Genomic DNA, 20,314 nt, shown 5'->3' with positions numbered 1-20,314 from the left:
TTATTTTTAGTCGTGGATACGCGAAGCATAGGAAGCATTGTCAGGAGTAGGAGTCAGAATATGCAAATTTGTCACTCGTCTCAGATGTAAACAAGTCGATATGTAAACGGCAGACCAATTGCTATTGACTTTCCGAGATAATACTGGAACGCGTCTGTCGACTTTCCGAAGTAACTGCCGCGACGTTGAAATAGAATTCGACTTTCCTTCGAGAAAGTTTCGACTAATACTCGTCGCAGTAAGCACACGGTAGTAAGCTGTGTAGACGCTGAATGCGAAGAGTCTTTGATCCCTCGAGACGTCTGCTCGTCGATCCTCCAAGCTTACATTGGATTCATAGATGGTGAACCTTTTACGAGTGAATCTTACGAGCGAAACTTTGATCGAACTAACGAGGGAACCTATGAGCACTCGTATCAGTTAAGGTATAAATCAGCCATAAGGTTAAACAAAGCCATTAGAAACACGAGTGGCACAACTGATCAGTCCATAACATCCAACCAAAACACTCTTGTGGCCAAGTAGAACGAAACGCAGTCAGAAGACTGATCTGATGGTAACAGAAATATACAGGAACGAAGAAGTAGGTCAAAGTCCAATCGTATTAGCGAAGGCGTCCTTCGTGATGGTGAACCATCGATATTACCGTGGAAGAAAATCCTGAACTTATTTAACAAGAGTAAAGCAAATAAGAGGTATGAAGGTCTCGTATTGTGCAAAGTGCACCACATTCGCCACCATTGAAAACGATTTTATGGTTTGATTACCGTAATTATCAATAAAACCAGAATGGGTAGAAGGAAACCAGTTGGAATCACTCGTGCAAAAGGTTTAAGGTTGTATTTTGCTGTTGATTATGTTTATGTTTTCAAAACAAGAACTGCAAAGAATAAAAAGACGTTAAGTATCAGTTATTTTTCATGATGAATTAGTACATGTTATTCAATAAAGTGTGAGAAACGAAATCACAAGTATTTTGTCTCAAGGACAAAGTTACTTACTTCAGGTGATATGGAGTTGAGCCCGGGACCTGTTACTCAGGGAAATAATCCAAACAATCTTAATTAATTTCACAATCTGGATTAGTTCAACATGGCCTGAGAATATCAGATGTTGGTGGTGCAGGCGATTGCTCCTTTAGAGTTGTATCCCATCAGTTGTATGGTGAACCTAGCTATCACATGAATGTTCGTATTACTGGTGTTCAATAAACAATCCAGAAAGATTCATCAAAAGTAGTACAGACCATTCTTGGTCAAGGTATTTAGCCAACATGTCACACCAGGGTACATGGGCTAATGCACTTGTTAAACAAGAATGGAGCAAGCTACTTATTCAGCACGTTCATACAAATTTTATATACAGGATTTTATTTATCTTCAAAAGTCATTCAAACGTAATGTACCTGATTTATTCACAGTTTCCTTTGATGTCACATTTGATCATTTCTTGTGAACACATAAAATAATGCCTTTCTAGTACCCCCTAGAGTCATCTAAATATCTGCACAAAAGACAGATCCTGATTGGGTTATAGATCCTCTTACAACAGAGGAACTTTAGGGACAAAACTATGCTTAGTGGGGTAGGTAGGGGGTGGGAAAAAGCATCTCTCACACAAGTCCACCCCATGGCAAGGGGGGTTATGGGCAGTCCAGGTGTCAATGGGAGCAGAACAACAAGTACTTTGTAGAGCTGCATAACAACTAAGCTTAATCAAATGGAATATCAGGTTACATGCATTTTTCCCACACTCTGCCAACTGAATTTGAATGATCAACCCCAATCAGGTAAATGTAGCCTGTGTGGCAAGGTTCTTAACCCTTTAACTTCTACACCAAATTTGTAATTCTGGCTACTGTCAACCATATAACTGTTATAATGTTAGTTCAGACAATTGAGTATTGGATCAACTAATTATCCCCAAATTGATATCTTTCTTTATTCTCATCACTTGTTTGGTTGATATTGTATTGACATTGTAAGGAGAAATTCTGTCTTGGTCACTCATGGGAGTTACACAGTTTAGAGGGGAATAGGGGTGAATGGGAAAAAAAACCACTCTATTTTCTACAGTGCCTTTTTATAGTCTGTTTGTGACTGACAAAACCCCTAACAGTTCACCTGAAAACCATGTAATCCCCCAAAATAACCACCAACCCCCCTCTCTTAATGATAAAATGATAACTGGTTTCTTATTGTCAGGGTCTGCTATTTATTACCTGTAATTTAAGTGTTCATGTCTGGCCCTAACTTAACTCTTTAACACCAAGATCTCATTAGTGATTCTCTTTACTGTCTGCCATACAGTTCTTGTTATGTAAGTTTGGAGAATTTGGTATTAGATCAAGTTATAATCCCCTAATTGATATTTTTCTTCACTCTCATTACTTGTCTGCTTGATATTGTAAGGAGAAATTTGTTCTTGGGCACTCATGGGAGTTAAGAAAATATGTTGACAAAATGTAAAAGGAGGAGTAACTTAATGGCCACTTTTGATAGTAAAAGTGACAAATCTCCCGAGAAAAACAGATTTCCTTTGAGTGACTACATTACAAAGAGAAACATGATTTTGATTCATTAACACACTTTTATTTTCCTTTCATTTAATAGCTAAAGCAAAAACTCACATTTTAAAATCCCCAATACTGAAATTAAAGCATGATCATTGCTTTATGTTGCATGCAGCTTTTTCCTTGAGTAGAGTGGTGCCGTGTTTTTATTGAATGAAGATGTAACTAAATTTCTTGGTATTTTTGTCTCTGTTGTCTGCACTCCATAAAGCTCTGTTTCCACACTTGTTTTCATATCTTGATCCTCCCTCACCAGATCCGATTCTGGAATCAGGGGAACTGCAATCATCCTGTTCATTGCCAATGACACCCATTCGTACCCTGCTAAATCCATTACCTGCTACATGTGAATTGAACCCTTCTTGATTACATCATCGCTGCAGAGAGGCATCAGGACAATCAGTCTATTCCATACATCCCAATCTAGTGAGGTAGCATGGTATTGACCATCAGCAATGAGAGGATACAGTGGGGCTGCTTCCTGACCCAATTGCAAGAACCTGGTTACCCCATCAACCTTCATGCCATGGCATATCTTGGTGAAGGAAGTGCTTCAGTAGGTTGGAAACAGGGTCTCCAAGTGATCCAATCTGGTGACTCCATTTTTGAGAGACTGAAGACCTGAAGGTAACTGAAGGTTTCCTGCAAGATAAGGAAATTTTCAACTTAGTATCCATTACATTGGTATTACTTCACTTTGTTCTATGAGTGGTTCAGCAAACTTGCACTAATCTCTCACCTGGTCAGGTGCTATACTTAACCCAATCATGATTTAACCCTTAAACCACTAAGAGCTGACTAGCATCTAATTTCTCCCTACATTATCAACCCTTGTTCATGTGATTTGGTCAGAGAATGAGTATTTCAACCCCAAAATGGTGTACAAAAGAATTTTACCCTCATTAAAGTTTACTCTTTCCATCTCTCTTAACCCTTTAACTCCCATAAGTGACCAAGACAGAATTTCTCCTTGCGATATCAATACAATATCAAGCAGATAAGTGACAAAAATAAAGAAATATATCAGTTAGAGGATTAGTAGTTGATCCAATACCAAATTCTCCAAACTAACATCACAAGAACTGTATGGTAGACAGTAAGGAGAATTACTAATGAGATCTTGGTGCAAGATCTGAACTTAAAGGTGAAATGATTGACAAGTTGACTCTGACATACAATCAAACTCGCCAAGCTGTGATTACAAGGGAATTGATAGAGATCATCTCAGGAGCTGCTGCACTGGATTAGATTGAGAACTTTTTATGAAAATGATGTCTTAAGTAATGTTTATAACTGTTGAAATAAAGAAGCCCTTGGAGGTGTGTTTCCATCCTTGACAAAATTTGGTCTTGAATTGTACTCACAATAATGCGTATCGAGTCATCTCAACTAAGGACAACTAAGCTTATTCAAGTGGAATTTCAGGCTACAGCTGCAGGACAACTAAGCTTATTCAAATGGAATATCAGGAGACATTGTACATGCATTTTTTCCTACATTCTACTACTTGAATTTCAATGATTAACCCCTATCAGGTAAATGTGGCTTGTGTGGTGAGGTTCTAAAGAAGGGAATGGGGGTGAACGGGAAAAATACAAAAGAAAAAACACTCGATTTTCTACAATGCCTCTATAGTCTGTTTGTGAATGACAGATCCCCTCACCGTTCACCTGAAAACCATGTGATCCCCCCAAAAATCATCTCAGGCCCCCCTCTTGGCAATAAAATATTAACTCGTCACTAATATTATCATGGTCTGCTATTTATTTTCTGTAATTTAAGTGTTTGTGTCTGGCCCTCACTTTAAAACTTGATTCAATTCAAAATTGTCAACTGCCATACAGTCTGTGGATAAAATGTTAACCATTAACTCTCAAGATCTAATCATCAATTCTTCACTCTAGCTGCCACACATTTCTTTGTAAGTTAGTTATGAGGATTTGATGCTAAATCAAGATAACAACTTCTATCAGATAAGTTTGATTGTTCTCATTACCTAATTGTCGGACAATTTCTGGATATTATAGGGAGAAGTTACATGTTCATCACTTCTGGGACTTAAAGGGTTAAAGGAGAAGTAACTTAATAGCCACTTGTGAGAGTAAAAGTGATAAATCTCCCAAGAAAGACAGACTTTCCTTTGTGTAACTACAATGCAAAGAGAAACCTGTCTTAATTCACTGACCCACTTTCATTTTCCCTTCATTTAACAGCAAAAGCAAAAACCCATATTTAACCCTATAACTCCCACAAGTGATTAACAAGTAACTTCTCCCTATAATATTCAGTCATTATCCAATAAAAAGTTAATGAGAATACCCAAATTTATCAGGTAGAAGTTGTTATCTTGATCTACCATCAAATCCTTATAACTAGCTTACAAAAAATGTGTAGCAGCTAGAGGGGAGAATTGATAATTGGATCCTGAGAGTTAAAGGTTTAAAATTCCACCTGAAATTAGAGCATGATAATTACTCCATGTCGCATGCAGCTTTTTCCTGGAGCAGAGCAGTTCAGTGTCTTAAATAAAGGAAAATGTATCCAAATACCTTGATATTTTTTCTCCATTGTCTACCCTCTACAAAGCTCTTTTTCCTCATGCATTTTCATATCCTGATCCTCCTCTGCCATATCCGATTCTGGAATAAGGGGAACTGCAAAGGATGTGCTCCAGTAGGTTGGTAACACAGCCTCCAAGTGATCCAATCCTGTGACTCCATTTTTGGGAGGAACTGAAGATCTGGAAGACCACGCTTTTGAATTGTAACTGAAGGTGTCCTGCAAGATAAGGAAATTTTCAACTTAGCATCCACTGCATTGGTATCGCTTCACTTTGCTGTATGAGTGGTCCAACAAACTCACATCAATCTCTCACCTGGTCAGATGCTATACTTAACCCAATCATGACTTAACCCTTCAACCACTGAGAGCTGACCAGCATCTGATTTCTCCCTACATTATTAACCCTGAATGAAACAGGAAGGTTATGAGAATAAAGGAAATAATCACCAACTGAGGAAGCTCTTGATCGCTGAACAAATTATTCTTGTATGAATAGAATATTATGGACAATGTACATTGTGATGTTAGGGTGCAGAAGGTTAATCACTCAAGTCTTCCTGCTCTTTGAAAAGTAGGCTTTGTTTGTGTCTTGATTTAGAGTTATTATTTAGTCATTGCAATTGTTTTTTGTGATTACTTTAAATACTCAATCAAAATGTGCACTACATTTAAGAGTTACTCTCATATCAAAGTCACAAAAGGCTGAGCCATGAGCTTAAGAAAATCTCAGAGGACATCCTTGTTTATAAAAGGTGCCACATAAGGTGCCACAATATCTTTACTGTATTAAGACTAGGAAAGCATTTTGACCTACTGCATTATATCTAGGATGGCTCAATGTAATCTTCTCTAAAACAAAACAAAAACTGACTCAAAAAAGGGATGTAAAAGTGGGCAAAATTAGAGGGAAGACAAATTTAGTATCACTATGCCCCAATTAAAACCAGTCATAAATTATTGCCTTAAGTTTGTTTTGAAAATTGAGAGTAATGCATTATTTAACAGATTCTTTATTATAAAAAAAATAGAGAAGCCTTGACAGTGCTCTGTTCTGTTGTAAAGCACTTAAGAAGTGGATTGAGAACTCTACCACTTCCTTCATGCTCTAGCAGCTTCCAACATGCTTAAATACAACAGAAATAGAGCACAGTCATGGCTTCTCTATTTGCTAAAGAAAGGGAGGACTATAAAAATTGACTGCTAGTGTAGGGGAAGAGATAGCAGATTTTTGGTCATAAGTTATGAAGTGATGTAAGTAGTAAGCCCCTGTATGTGTTGGTATTGTTTTGGTTCTGATGTCATTAGTAGATATCATTGCTTTAGTATGATGAGAAAGAAAGCAAATTTCCAAGTTGTTCATTTACTTGAATCTAGATATTGTACAGTTGAAATCTACTGATCACATTCTTGTTCCTATGAGCACTTCGAGGAAATAACACTTGCTGTCAAAAGATAACTGCTTTGTGAGATGTACTGGTAACCACTTGTGATGGATAATTATATTAAAAGATTTTAAAGTTGAGTTTGATGCCAACCTTTTTCTTTAGTTTTACTTGCACAGTAGTGAAATGGAAAATAAAAAGCATACATCAGTCATGGCTATATGATCATTAGTGTGATGGGCTTATAACAAAGGGAACACTTAATGTACGAACCTACCTCCACCGATATCGCACAGCTCGTTCTTGTTCGTCAAACATCATGCGTTAGCAATTTCAAGGAGTTCTTTCATACAGAAAGAGTCCCTCTTCAATTGTGGGGCAGCTACAACTCAGTGTTTTCAATTACATATTCAAAGTACTCTTGGTAGATACTTTTCTCCTCTCCATAAGTCAGGTTCTCCCTCATGGATTAGATCTCATCATCCAAGATTGGGTGAAGTAGACCATCTACTCCTCCATGCAGCTCTGGGAGAAAGAACAGTTCATCCGGTCTCCCACTGATAGTGTCATGGCTAGAGCCCCTAATTAAATTTGTGTACCAATGTTGTTTAATTTCATCCAGGTCATCTTGTAGTAATTGAGCGAAACAGAACCAAAGGCATGCCATTTGAATCTCATCTCCTGGGTTAAAGATTTCCTGTTCCATGAGACTTTTAAAGAAGTAAATCCACCACACAGACTTTTTTCTTCTTTAAAATGCCCCCTGGCCTTCAATCCTTTGGTTCGCCGGAGATGAACCATACTTGTGCGCTTCTGCATCTTGTGGAAATGAACATTGCATAGTTACAAAAATGGCGCCTTAATTAGCAGTATGTAGCCAGAGCTAGTCCCAGGTTTCGGTCGCTTCCAGCGACAGGTTTAGTCACCAGTGCTTTGGTGTGTTTTAGCTTGCTTTTGTGTATCAGAAAATTTTGTTGTTCTGGAAAAGATTATCGTGTTTCAGAAGATTTTTTTGTGTTCTGGAAAATATTGTTGTGTTTTAAAAGATTTCGTTTTGTTGAAACGCCTATGACATTTCTTCCAATTTCTCCTTACTTGACTGCATACTCCATCCTTATGCTTTGTTGAGAGAATTTCTAACTTCATCAGACCAATCTTAAAAGGCTATTTTTATCAATTTGCTGCAACCAGCTGACCAATAGCAATTATTCTGCTTACAGTAATAGAATTATCCCCCTTTAGTAATGCATTTATGAAAGACTTTCCATTAAAAGCGTAAGCAGGGCCACTATGGCGATAACCACCCTCAAGAGAAAACCTAGACATAAGGTTTTTACAATGTCAATAGAGCCCACTCTCCCAAAGGCATGCTTTTAACACTCAACCACCATCTAGCCATGGAGTGTTAGCCCAGTGGCTGTGGTGTGAAAAGGGTACAATCATTACCACCGATCCTGTAATGCAGGCAGTCAAATAAGATGAATAAGACAAGCCCCTTCCAGCCTCATAGAAAACTGCCAGTTAGACAAGGGGTCTAATAACATACCCTCCCCACCCCTGGATTTTCCTTACAAGGCCATTTGCAACCCATCCTTAGATAGGTTAGTGGCTGGGCTGCATACGGGGTACTACCCTTGACGTTAATTAAGCCTTCAGCATTATTATCGGCAAGTCTGGCTAATGGCGGGGTATGCTCGTAACTCTAACCATCAAGATTTTGCAGCCCCTCCTCAGCCTATTGCTTTGGACTTTCAACCACCCTCCAGCCACATGGTGTTCACCCACTAACTGAGCTCTATCAACGCATGAACCTGACTGTCAATCTTGCAACATATCGGGCATTTTTTTGGCAATCCAATCAGATATACCTTTTGGACATAAAAGAAAAATTAAAACGCCAAGCATTAGCTGATTCTGAAAATGAAAAGAGACTTCCTTGCTATTTGCTAATCTATGGCCCCATACACTGGCAAAGCAAAATCTTACCATACTATTTAATTCCCCTATGCAACATCTTCCCGCTCATGTCTTGTGCAAGGCACGGCTATAAAAAAAATCACATATAAACAATCAAACTACATCAAAAATATGGCATTCAACCACTTCCCACAAAAACAACAATCTTAGTGGTCTCTTGACATGATAATGATTCTATTTTTACACAGTTTTAAAAATAATGAAACGTAGAAGATAATTCTCAAATCAATAACTATGGCTTTTATTTATTACAGTCACCTGAGATAAATCTTTGAGTTTTAGAATTTTAGTCTGTCACGTCGCTTCTAATGGACCCATTACAGGATTCTCATGGAATTTACTTCAATCTTCAGTGTTTCAAATACACTAACTGGATTCAGAAATAGCCCCACAGTGTTTTGAAAGATTTGAAACTTTATGTGGGAATACCACCCATCAGCAATCTTCTTCTCTCGCTTTCAGTAAAAACTTTTTAGCTAAAGCTGAGCGAGACAAAATAAGGCTTTGAAACCTAACTTTTAGACTTCAAAGGAAGCCTCATCACCCTACTTCTTCACTTGGGTATCCATCGAGGATACTTGTTGCAGTGGCTTTCAGAAGTGAAACAGCTAGGAGAGCGTTGAAACAGGCCTCCCAACCCGCCTAAAAATTTCATTTTTTGTCAAGTTTTTCCGTACGAATCTTTGCCAACCGAATTTCGAAAATGTTACTGGAATTGGTCTTCATACTTCATTTTAAGAAATGACATTATCATATTCTCTGTTACAAGTCAGTCCCCTGAGAAATATTTTCGACTGAACGAGTTTTGCAAAATGTCTGCGGAATACGTCGAGATTGAATATATCAGTTCTACTACGATACTCTGATTCAGTTAGAAACTTATCCTACTTTTCATTCCCGAAAGTTTAAGTATGATTATACTCAGAGGATAAACTTGCATAAAAAGACTGGTGGACTTGCAGAACATGATTTGCTTCTTTATTTCCAGAATTTCTACTAGGAAAGCTTAATTTGGAACAAAGGAGAGGAGGAAATATGTTTTTTGAGAAGCTATCAGTAGAGTTAATGATCAAACCATATTGCATCTGTCAAAGAGTGTGAGCAGAACGCATTCAAAAACTGTTCAGTTTTAAATGGTCTTCGTAGCTTTTTGCTGAACTATTATGTAGTGGATGATTCCTACATTTGCTTCATGGATAGTTTCTCCCGCATTGCTGAGTAACACCTTAAAGGAACATCAAATTCATATGAAGAAGACTAATGCATGTATAGTCGATTTAATTTATCTCTTGTAATCAAAAATTACATGTATTCGACTTCTAAGGGAAAATAGCTGACTCGTGCTAGTAACTAGTTTTTTTTGGCTGGATTTTCTACTTCGTGACAACTATATAGAACAATAGCATGTTCTTCATTTCGGAACCTTGGATTTTCGCTTCATAAGTTTGGTTCTTTAATAAATTGGTCTGGCCTGTCCATCGGGAAAAATTGTTTTTATCACTATCACAGGATGAGAACAGTTACGACATGTTGAGCGGACGCATGGCACCCTCACATGACGACTTCTCAGTCGTCTACGTCCATCTGGCGATGGAGAGGAACCCACGACAAAATTAAAGGGGCAATAATAGATTAGATTTCTCGATGAGCGAAGATGTTCTTTCTCCAGAGAGCCTTCCCTAAACTGGGCTTTAAATCTTTCAAACACCATCCGTACAGAAATATGTCGATAAAAGGTGGAACACGTGTCAACATTTTCACGGCCGAAATGTTTATCGATGATGTGGCGTTTAGTTCTCCATCTCAGTCGAACGGGACTGTCCCTACATAACCTACAGTGACGGAAAGCCATGGCCAAAACAAAGAAAAGTAGAATTGTTTCCATTGCCTCAGGTTGTTGAATAACAAAATATGGCTTCCTTAAGGTAGCGTTCTTCCCAAAACTACAGGGCGTTGAATAACGAAATATGGCTTCCCAAAAAAGTGCCTATGTGTTTATGAAAAATTTTTGCGAATTTCGTTGATGCCCTCGTGTCTAGTTTCCCTACAGCGCGCGGCCATTAGGCTCTTACCGATAGTGCTAGCACTTTTTCTGGCATTATTTGGCTTCGCGAGCTTTTTTTTTCACATTTTATCCCAAAAAGCACTGTTAGCATTATTTTGGATTTTCGACTGATTATTTGTATAATTTTGTATTAAAAAGCACAATCTGACTTTATTAATGTCGTCTAAAGCCGCATTTTGCCCTCATTTTAGTCAGAGGAGCTGAGGAGGCCTGGGGAATAGGTTTGATAGGTCAGCGGTTGCCTTCTAGAAACCCAGTTCATCACACTCGTTCCAGGATGGCGTCAACCACGTTGTCATCGAGGAACAATGGAAGTCAGCCAGCTAAGGCAAAGATAGCTCGAGAGCGTACTCTGCCATCAATCAGTGGGAAAAAAATAAGACTATAAGAATATTCTACGTTTAAAAAAATCGGGAAAAAGTGAGCATTTTTATGTAACCCAAGAGTACTTTTTAAAAAAATTAGTATTATTTTAGCACTTTTTTTGGCAACGTACAGCGTACAGGCGGTGTGCGATTGCATTGCATTGTGGAAGCTTCATCTTCAATATGGCAAAGCAGCAGAAATCGGCAAACTTTGACTGAACATTCCGTAAAAGTTAGGCCGTTCCGTTTTCCTTTCACCGTAGGTAAATGTACTTTGATTTATTCTGAATGTGTAAAAGTAATTTTTGTACGTATTTGTCGCGTATGCACTTGAATACACTTTTACATACCCGAATTGAATATCGAAACTTCATCATTCAACGCAGTCTTCGCTGTCATCATCGTTTTCAAGATCTATACCTTAGCGGAGGGAGATGATGCCAAAATCGGCGTGATTTTGGCGAAGTTTGATGAGCATTTTGTTCCAAAACGGAACATAATTCACGAGCGAGCACGTTTTCACGAAAGGAATCAGAACAAAGGAGAGACGGTCGAGTCGTTCGTACGAAACCTTTATGAATTAGCTGAACACTGTGATTTTGGGACCGGTCGGAATCAGCAAATACGGGATAGGATTGTCATCGGAATCCTGGACTAAAAATGTGTCTCAGAAGTTGCAGTTGAAGTCGGATTTAACGCTGGAAACCGCCATCCAAATAGCTCGTCAGTAAGAAATGGTCAAGTCTCAGGTTACAGATCAGAATTCTCTTGCGTCGAAGAATGTGGACGAAATCCAAAGCAAAAAGACGCCAGTGAGTTCTCGTTGGCGAAAAGGTAAAGGGAAGAAAAAGGATTCATCCCAAAAACAAAGTCAAAAGAAGTGTGGCAGATGCGGTCTCCCTCACACAAAGCCAGAACAGTGTTTAGCAAAAGATAAGAAGTGTTTGAAATGCCAAAAGGTGGGTCACTTTGCAGCTGTCTGTTGTTCTAAGTCTGTAAGCGAAGTGAACAACAGTAGTGGTGGCGGTGCTACAAATGGCGACAGTGTTGATCGTTGGTTCTCATGTCCGTTGACTCCTGTGCAATAATTAATTGGAATGTCACGCAGCGCATGAAAATGAGCGGCACTGCGTGACATCTCAGCTCAAAGAACGGCTGCGTAAAAGTTTTGGCTTCGCTCTATTACAGTGTATGAAATACTACAGACATAAACAAAATCAAGATCAACAGAATGGAGATGTCTTAGATTTTTCAACAGTTGAAAGGTTGCTACATGGATGTTAAGGTATTCAAACTGTGTACTTGATGTGGGCAGCCAAACAGGAGCTCAGATCACGCTATCAGAGAATTAACAAAACCAAGAAACCCAGTTGAGTTCATATTCCCTTGAATCACTCACTACCATTCCTAGTATTGGTCAGCAAAAGAACAAAACTTCGTAACTATACATAAAAACGAACTCCCTGGGATTCCAATATCATATTATTTTTCTCAGGGGCAAACCATTTGAAAATGTAAATTTACTCGAAAAAAGGAGAGAGGTAGACAATTCTCAAAGTTTGATAGCTGCCGTCTAACTGTCTTGAGTACCCCCTGATTTCAGTGAGTCTCGACGATAGCTGAGGAGTTATTGTAAACCCCACTCTAACCCTTGAAACGCCTTTTATATTCCTTACAATTTTTTTTGCTTGAACGCATACTCCATCCTTACACTTTGTTGATAGAATTTCTACCTTCATCAGACCAATCTTAATGGGCTGTTTTTATCAATTTGCTGCAACCAACTGACAAAGAGCAATTATTCTGTTCACTGTAAATGAAGTATTCACTTTTACTGGCAAACTTCGAATGACCATCGATATCAACGGCACGTCAGCCAGTGTAATGTGTCCAATCTTTCAAGAATTTTCTGTTTAAATCATTGTAGCCAAATGGGTAATGCATCAATGAAACAACTTCCATTTGACGCGTAAGCAGGGCCACTATGACGATACACGCCTTCAAACAAAGCAATCAAGGTTTTTGCAATTTCAATAGAGTCCTCTCGCCCAAAAAGGCATGATTTTGACACTCAGCCACCCTCCAGCTATGGAGTGTTAGCGTAGTGGCTGAGGTGACAGGGTGCAAGCCTGACTACCAAGCCTGTAGGCTGTCAAACAAGATGAAAAAGACAGGCCCCTTCCAGGCTCAGAAAAAAATGGCAGTCAGATATAGGTTCCAATAACCTACCTGTAACAGCCGTCAATTCGATGTCAATTCCACGTTTTATTCGATCCGATCAACTACGCTCAGCACACCGTTCGAATACAATACCGTACAAGAAATCCTTACAAACAAGCAATTGTCTCTATCCGTAACCTTGAAAACTGCTGAAATATCCGTAATGCTTCCGTAATGTTCTATTCCTTCGATGTGAGACTAGTTAAACGATCCTTATCCGAGAAATAAAGGCGAAAATAACAAGCGATAAAAGCACATATATGCCGAGGTTTGACCTAGTGTCGAATGACAACACCTCGGCGCAGACTGGGCCTAGTGCACAGGACACCTAGCATTTACACTACCCCTCCCACCCCCAGAGCCTTCCACAAAGAGCCATTTGCAACCCATCCTTGGATAGGTTAGTGGCTGGGTTGCATGTAGGGCACTACCTTTGACGTTAAGCCCCCTGCATTTTCATCGACTAGTCTGGCTTGAAGGTGGGTGATGCTCCTAACCCTAGCCATTAAGGTTTTGCAGCCCCTCCTAAACATACTACTTTAGACTTTTAACCACCCTCCAACTACAGGGTATTCACCCACCAACTGAGCTCTATCAAGCCATAAACCTGACTGTCAATCTTGCCACATATCGTGCATGTTTTTGCAAATTCTATCAGATATATTTTTTGGACATGAAAGGGAAATTAAAACGGCAAGCATTACATGATTCTTGAAAATGAAACAAGACTCCTTTAATTTTTGCCAATCTAAAGGCCCCCAAACACACTAGCAAAGCAAAACCTTACCATAATATTTAATTCCTCTGTGTAACATCTTCCCGCTCAAGTCTCGTGCTGGTTGCTGCGAAAAACCACATTCAAACAATCAAACTACATCAAAAATATAGCATTCAACTATTTCCAACAAAGACAACACTACAAGAGGTCTTTTAAAAGCCACTAAATCACTCGTACAAGAATAGACATGATTAAAGTTTTATATTATACACAATCTTAAAAATAATGAAATGTAGGAGATAATTCTCAAAACAATAACGAACAATGGCTTTTATTTATTACAGGGACCCGAGATAAATCTTTGAGTTTAAGCCTTTTTGACTGTCATACACGTTGCTTCTGACAGAGTCAATCCAGAATTTTCATGGAATTTGCTTCAATTTTCAGCCCTGGGAGATCGAGGATAGTAATACGCAGAAATAGCCCCACGGTGTTTTGAAAGATTTGAAACTTTATGTGGGACTACCACCCATCAGCAATCGTTTCCTCTTGATCAGTCGTCACTGCGAAAATTAACGGATTTTGCTTTTAGTAAAACTTTTTAGCTAAGGCTTTGAAACCTAATTCTTTAGACTTTAAAAGAAGCCTCATCACCTTTGTTCTTCACTTGGGTATCCTTCAAAGAAGGATACTCATCGCAGTGGCTTTCAGAAGTAAAGCAATTGGGAGAGAGTTAAAATAAGCTTCCTTACTCGCTTAGAAATGTCATTTTTTACACATAACTTTATTATACTGTCTTGAATGGGAGGTTTTTCCGTACGAATCTTTGCCCCACCGAATTTTGAAAATGTTACTGGAGTTGGTCTACATGCTTAATTTGAAGAAATGACATTGTAGTATTCTCTGTTACAAGTCAGTTCCCTAAGAAATATTCTCGACTGAACGAGTTTTGTAAAATGTCTTCGGAATGCGTCCAGATTAAATATATCAGTTATACCACGGTGCTCTGATTCAGTTAGAAATAGACCTGCAGAACATTATTTTGTTCTTTATTTCAAAAATGTCTACTCTCCAACATTTCTAGGAAAGCTTAATTAGGAACATAGGAGAGATAGAAATATATTTTGAGAATCGATCAGTAAAGTTAATGATAATGTCTTGAATGGGAGGTTTTTCCGTACGAATCTTTGCCCAACCGAATTTTGAAAATGTTACTGGAATTGGTCTACACACTTCATTTGAAGAAATGAAATTATCATATTCTCTGTTACAAATCAGTTCCTGAGAAGTATTTTTGACTGGACGAGTTTTGCAAAATGTCTTTGGAATACGTCGAGATTAAATATATTAGTTATACTACGATACTCTGACTCAGTTAGAAATTTATCATAGTATTTGTTCCCGAAAGTTTTGGTATGATTATTCTTAATCATCCATTTTCAAAAGTACTTTTCTCCCCAGCCCCTCCTTCATGGGATCAGCTTGCGTAAAAAGACCGGTGGACTTGTAGATCATGATTTGGTTCTTTATTTTCAGAATATCTACTTTCCAACATTGCTAGGAAAGCTTCATTGGGAACATAGAAGAGACAGAAATATAGTTTTTGAGAAGTTGTCAGTAAAGTTAATGATCACACCAAACTGCATCTGTCAAACAGTGTGAGCAGAACGCTTTCAAAAACTGCTCAGATTTAAATGATATTCGTAGCATTCTGCTAAACTGTTATGTAGTGGATTATTCCTACATTTGCTTCATCATGTCGTTACAACTTAATGTAAAAATCTCAGCTGCATTCGCAAGGTACAGTTTTGTTTGTGTCTTAATTCAGTCTCAATTTGACTCGGCTAGTATCTAACGCATTTACATTGATTAAACTATATCATTTTGACTGGCTTTTCCACTTCATGGCTATAATAGATCGTTCTTCATTTAACCAGAACCAGAACTTTGCATTTAAGCTCCATAAGCTTCATTCTCAATGATAAATAATAATGATTAGAATAATTATAACGATTTGTTGACAGTTTTTCTACATGGTAGCTCTAAATCCGTCATACTAACTGAAAACTTACGACTTACATGATGCATAATGCACACAGTGTTATTCAAGAAACATTCACTATTTACTTAAAGAAATTAAAAACTGTTAAAAAATAAATGATGTAAGATACTATAGATACCATAAGAAACCTTATCGAGACAACTTATGAGTTTAAACGCATGTTTTCGCTGCTCTTAAGAATTGTACAACAATTATTTGCGAAAGTATTGAAGTCTGGACACCGCCTTACATTTGCGGGTAGGGCATTGAATAAAGTCGTTTGTGAGTCCTGTAAAGTACCCTTAATTAGGGAAATTTCTATCAGAGGCGCATTACTAGAGCGTAGTGTACGTTGGAGATTGTGCCTAGGTGGTTGAAGGTATTCGGGCCAAGCCGCACTAACAAGAGCTCGATGTCTAAGCTTATGAAAGTTTAATTGCGTATTTTCCAGTGTAGGTAGCCGGCCAAGCTCTAGAACGTCCCTTTCTGAGCAGAAACGATTCAAGACAAAGCCAGCAGCAGCATTCTGAATGCGTTGTACTCTTTTCTGCAGAAATGCGGTAAGGGGATAAGTGACGGAGTCATTAAAGTTAGGTCTGGATAGCACGAGGCTTTGAACAAGAGACTTCTTAGTCTGTTGTGATGTCATATTCTTGATCTTCCTGAGAGTAGCTAGCACTCTATACCATGATGATGTGACGTTGTTTACATGTTCTGTCCATGCAACGTTCTCACTAAGCCAAGTTCCTAACAACTTGAATTTCATTACTCTGTCAACTGTCTTATCTTTTAAGGTGAGAGGTGGAGTGGATCCATCAAGATTATTCACTTTAGACATCTGCTCTGTGGGATTAACCATGTGTTTGGTCTTAGTCTCATTAAGTAGAAGGTTACTATCATCTGCCCACGACTTGACGCTGCTGAGGGTCTTTTTTACCTTGTCTACACAGACATCAGGGTCTTTTAGAGTGGCGTGATGCAGCACCGTTGTGTCGTCCGCGTATTGAAAGCAAGAGGAGTCATCTTTTAGACGATCTTGCTAGTCATTCGCATAAAGATTAAAGAGAACGGGTCCAAGAATTGAGCCCTGTGGAACTCCAAATGGGACATTTTCAAGACTAGATCGTTTGTCATTGACTTTTACAAACTGTCGACGTAGCTCAGAAACCACAAAGACATCTTTAGAAGCAGCCTCCATCCGGAAAAATTGTGATCACCCTTCTGGGCACAGGAAGACCACAGTTAGAGCATCTTGAGGTGGCGCATACCACACGCACACAGCGGGTTCTACGATGTTTGACTCCCTATTGTCGACTTCGAATTGGAAACGTACCCACGACGAAATCGAGGCGAAAGAATATATTCATCTTCTCAATCGACGATCAAATTTTCCTTTCAGGATGCCTGCCAGAAGGTTTTCCTTGAATTTATCAAACACCATCGGTAGAGGAATGTCGGGATAGAATACGGAGATGTCAGGAACACCTGTACAGTCGTAGTGTTTTTCAATAATGTGCTTTTTATGTAATTTCGGTCGCTTGATACTTTCCCTACACGAATATCACGAGGTATTCATGACGGCAAATTTTGTGCCAGGCCTGTACTATCCATTCACAACTAGACTCCAAAGCTTATTTTTTAACCGCGCGAGATCTGTGTGCAAATATAGCACGAGCTCTAAAAGTGTCAACATGCAAACAAACATGGCGACTCAGTACGATCGCACAACATGAAAAACAAAATTCTTTAAGAGTCCTAAGTGAAACTTTCCTGTTGTAGCTGAAAGAAAACTCAGGGTAAATATCAGTATTGCTTAACAAAAGAGAAAAGTCTGGAAAGGGAAAATATCGGCATTGTTCATATTTTTGCTCGGGAAGGACGAGTTTTAAAGAAGTAGTTCAGTTTCCCAGAAAGTTTAAACAAAAACACTTTATTTATACTAGCGTTTCCAAGGTCATGCGTACTAATAGTGCATAAAATTTATATTGGGCTTTTTAGAGGAACACAAATGATTCTCTTTCTTTTAATTCTCTGCGTGTGTCTTTAGTACGTACTTGAAGAGGATATTTAAACGCAAACAATGATTACGAGCCACGCATTATTCTCATTTTTTGGGAGAAGTTACTAAAACGGTGATTTAATTCTAGAATGTAACGACTGATAAGGAGGTTGACCTGAGCAATGGTGAATTATTCTCATATTCTATTTCCTGATTTTCGATCCAGAGGCTGAAGCGAATTCAAATCTGAGTATTTCTATGTCGAGTTAAGATACCTTTGGAGAGTCTTACAAGCCAGTATTAATAAAATCCCTTTTTGCAATTGTTGGCATGGTTTTGAATAAGATATGGTAGAGAACTGACTGATTTTGAAGTTTCTTACTCAAACAGGTAAAGGCTTTCACACAGTTTTACTAATCATTTCTAGTGAGGCAAGAAAAATTTTTGTCTGAACCGGCTGACAAAGAAACACTCTCATTGTGCAAGTTAATGATTAATTAGAGCTTTTCCTCGTCGGTCTTAATATCTAAGAGATTCTTTATTAGACAGTGTTATTTTCATATTTGTATAAAATATAGAAAACATTCCAGAAAGGATCAAATAATATATTTTTGACATGGCACCAGGAGTTTTAATATAAAGGTAAGTGCTTGTGTTGGCTAGAGTGGATGCCGAAGACGGTTTGCTAACGGTGAAAGCCACAACATTTAAGTTTCTTGGAAATTTTTGGTCGCCTCAGAAAGAGGCAGGGACCTTGCAATTGTTTGTTCGTGGTATCGACTAAACGCTTTTTTCTATAACATTTTTAAAACAAATCTTAGAGAAATTTTCAAAGTCAATTAGCGCGCGACATGCACCACATAAATGTTTGCTACTCTTTATAAATTCAAACTTCTACATTTCCTTTAAAAAATTTAAACTTCTACACTTCTTTTAAAAAGTTTAAACCTCTACATTGTGATTTGCTGAAATAAATGCAGCTTGCATGAAACACAATGCAGAAGAAATAAAGGCAATACATAGCAAAAAATATTTGATCTCAGTGTATGCACAACCCGGAAAATTCGTCCACTAAACACCAAGGTAATTATTGGATTAGCTTCACATTTCCAAACAAAGTTCTAATACTAAGTTAGGAAGTTTGAGAGCAATACTCAGTGTCAATTCTGCGAAAGTTTCTGACCGCGGAGCGCGTAGTCTATTTAAGACCGCGCGCCTGCCTAGTTTGCAATTTATTTGCAGAATCATGATCATGCAAATCTGTCTCCCAGGCCGTCCGCCGAAAAATAAAGGATGAGGAAAGACAAGAGTTAGAGGAGTTATCCCCTCTTGTCAATACTTGTCTACTTTGGGATCATATACACAAGCTTTTGTAAATTATTTTGCACAGATCTCCTCTGTCTTCAAAAACTGTATTACTCGTGTTTATCTCATTCAAACTGCACTTGCTGCACTGCACAAAAAAATAAAGGAAAAAAAAAAACTATTGCATAAGAAAAATGACGTTAAGCTTGATTTCATGTTTTCTCAACACGAATTTTTCCTGAATCGTGGCTACTTTGACATACCTGAATTGAATATCGGAACTTCATCATTTAAATTAAAGCAGTCTTCGCTCAGGTCATCGTGAAACGTTAACGACAGATGAAAAAGAAGGGTATCCAGTTACCTCGCCACCAAGCAGACTCGCCACCAGCGAACTCGCCACCAAGGAACGATCTCGCCACCAACGTACTCGCCACCAAGCGAAGTCTTCTCGCCACCAACCACCAATAAAGAGATTAGTCGAGGAGAGTAGGATGTTCGGCTGATAAGTTTGTTCGCTTGTCTGTACTCAAACTTTATAAACGTATGTTGTCGAAAGCACGTTCGAAACCGATAAGTTTGTTCGCTTGTCTGTACTCAAACTTTATAAATGTATGTTGTCGATAGCACGTTCGAAACCGAAGTAAGTTTTTATTCCTCGCATCGAGTTTTGCAATTTCTCCTCGCTTACGTGCAAAAGACAAACACGATACGTTTTTATGTCAATGAGTTAGGAACGGAACACATCTAACACGTCGCTGAAGGTCATAATTTAAATACAGACAAGCGTACAAAAGTATCGGCCGATTTGAATTGTGCTCGTTCGAACATCCTATTCTCCTCGACTACTTTATTCTAGTCTATCTCTTTATTGGTGGTTGGTGGCGAGAAGACTTCGCTTGGTGGCGAGTACGTTGGTGGCGAGATCGTTCCTTGGTGGCGAGTTCGCTGGTGGCGAGTCTCCCTGGTGGCGAGGTAACCGGTAACCAAAAGAAGCCGGCGTTGACAACGTCACTGCTCCTGAAACCCTGAATGAAAGAAGAAGAAAAACAAGTGAAAAGTTTTGCAAAGTATTTAACTTGACCAACCTTGAGTTAAAGCAGTGCAG

General features: G+C 38.6%; 1 protein-coding gene across 5 annotated transcripts in view; it reads right to left on the bottom strand.

The window, feature by feature from the left end:
• LOC131793977 (uncharacterized skeletal organic matrix protein 5-like) overlaps positions 1-20,049 on the bottom strand; it is a 152,388-nt gene extending 132,339 nt beyond the window's left edge. Inside the window, exons 1-7 of one of the 5 annotated variants that reach the window (XR_010719090.1) lie at positions 19,470-20,049; positions 13,931-13,985; positions 8,503-8,560; positions 6,794-7,335; positions 5,448-5,538; positions 5,122-5,350; positions 2,599-3,214 (exon numbers count right to left, since the gene is read on the bottom strand). The gene's annotated coding sequence lies outside the window, so the exon portion shown is untranslated. Of the gene's footprint in view, positions 1-2,598; positions 3,215-5,121; positions 5,539-6,793; positions 7,336-8,502; positions 8,561-13,930; positions 13,986-19,469 lie in introns of those variants that run through there. The other 4 variants (XR_010719089.1, XR_010719092.1, XR_010719091.1 and 1 more) reach the window with 4 other exon arrangements.
• Positions 20,050-20,314: the final 265 nt, after the last annotated feature.

The sequence above is a fragment of the Pocillopora verrucosa genome, chromosome 11 (assembly GCF_036669915.1).
Source record: "Pocillopora verrucosa isolate sample1 chromosome 11, ASM3666991v2, whole genome shotgun sequence".
In the NCBI taxonomy this organism is placed as follows: domain Eukaryota; kingdom Metazoa; phylum Cnidaria; class Anthozoa; order Scleractinia; family Pocilloporidae; genus Pocillopora; species Pocillopora verrucosa.
The sequence above is the reverse complement of the archived record's forward strand: the minus strand, read 5'-3'. Positions and strand labels throughout refer to the sequence as shown.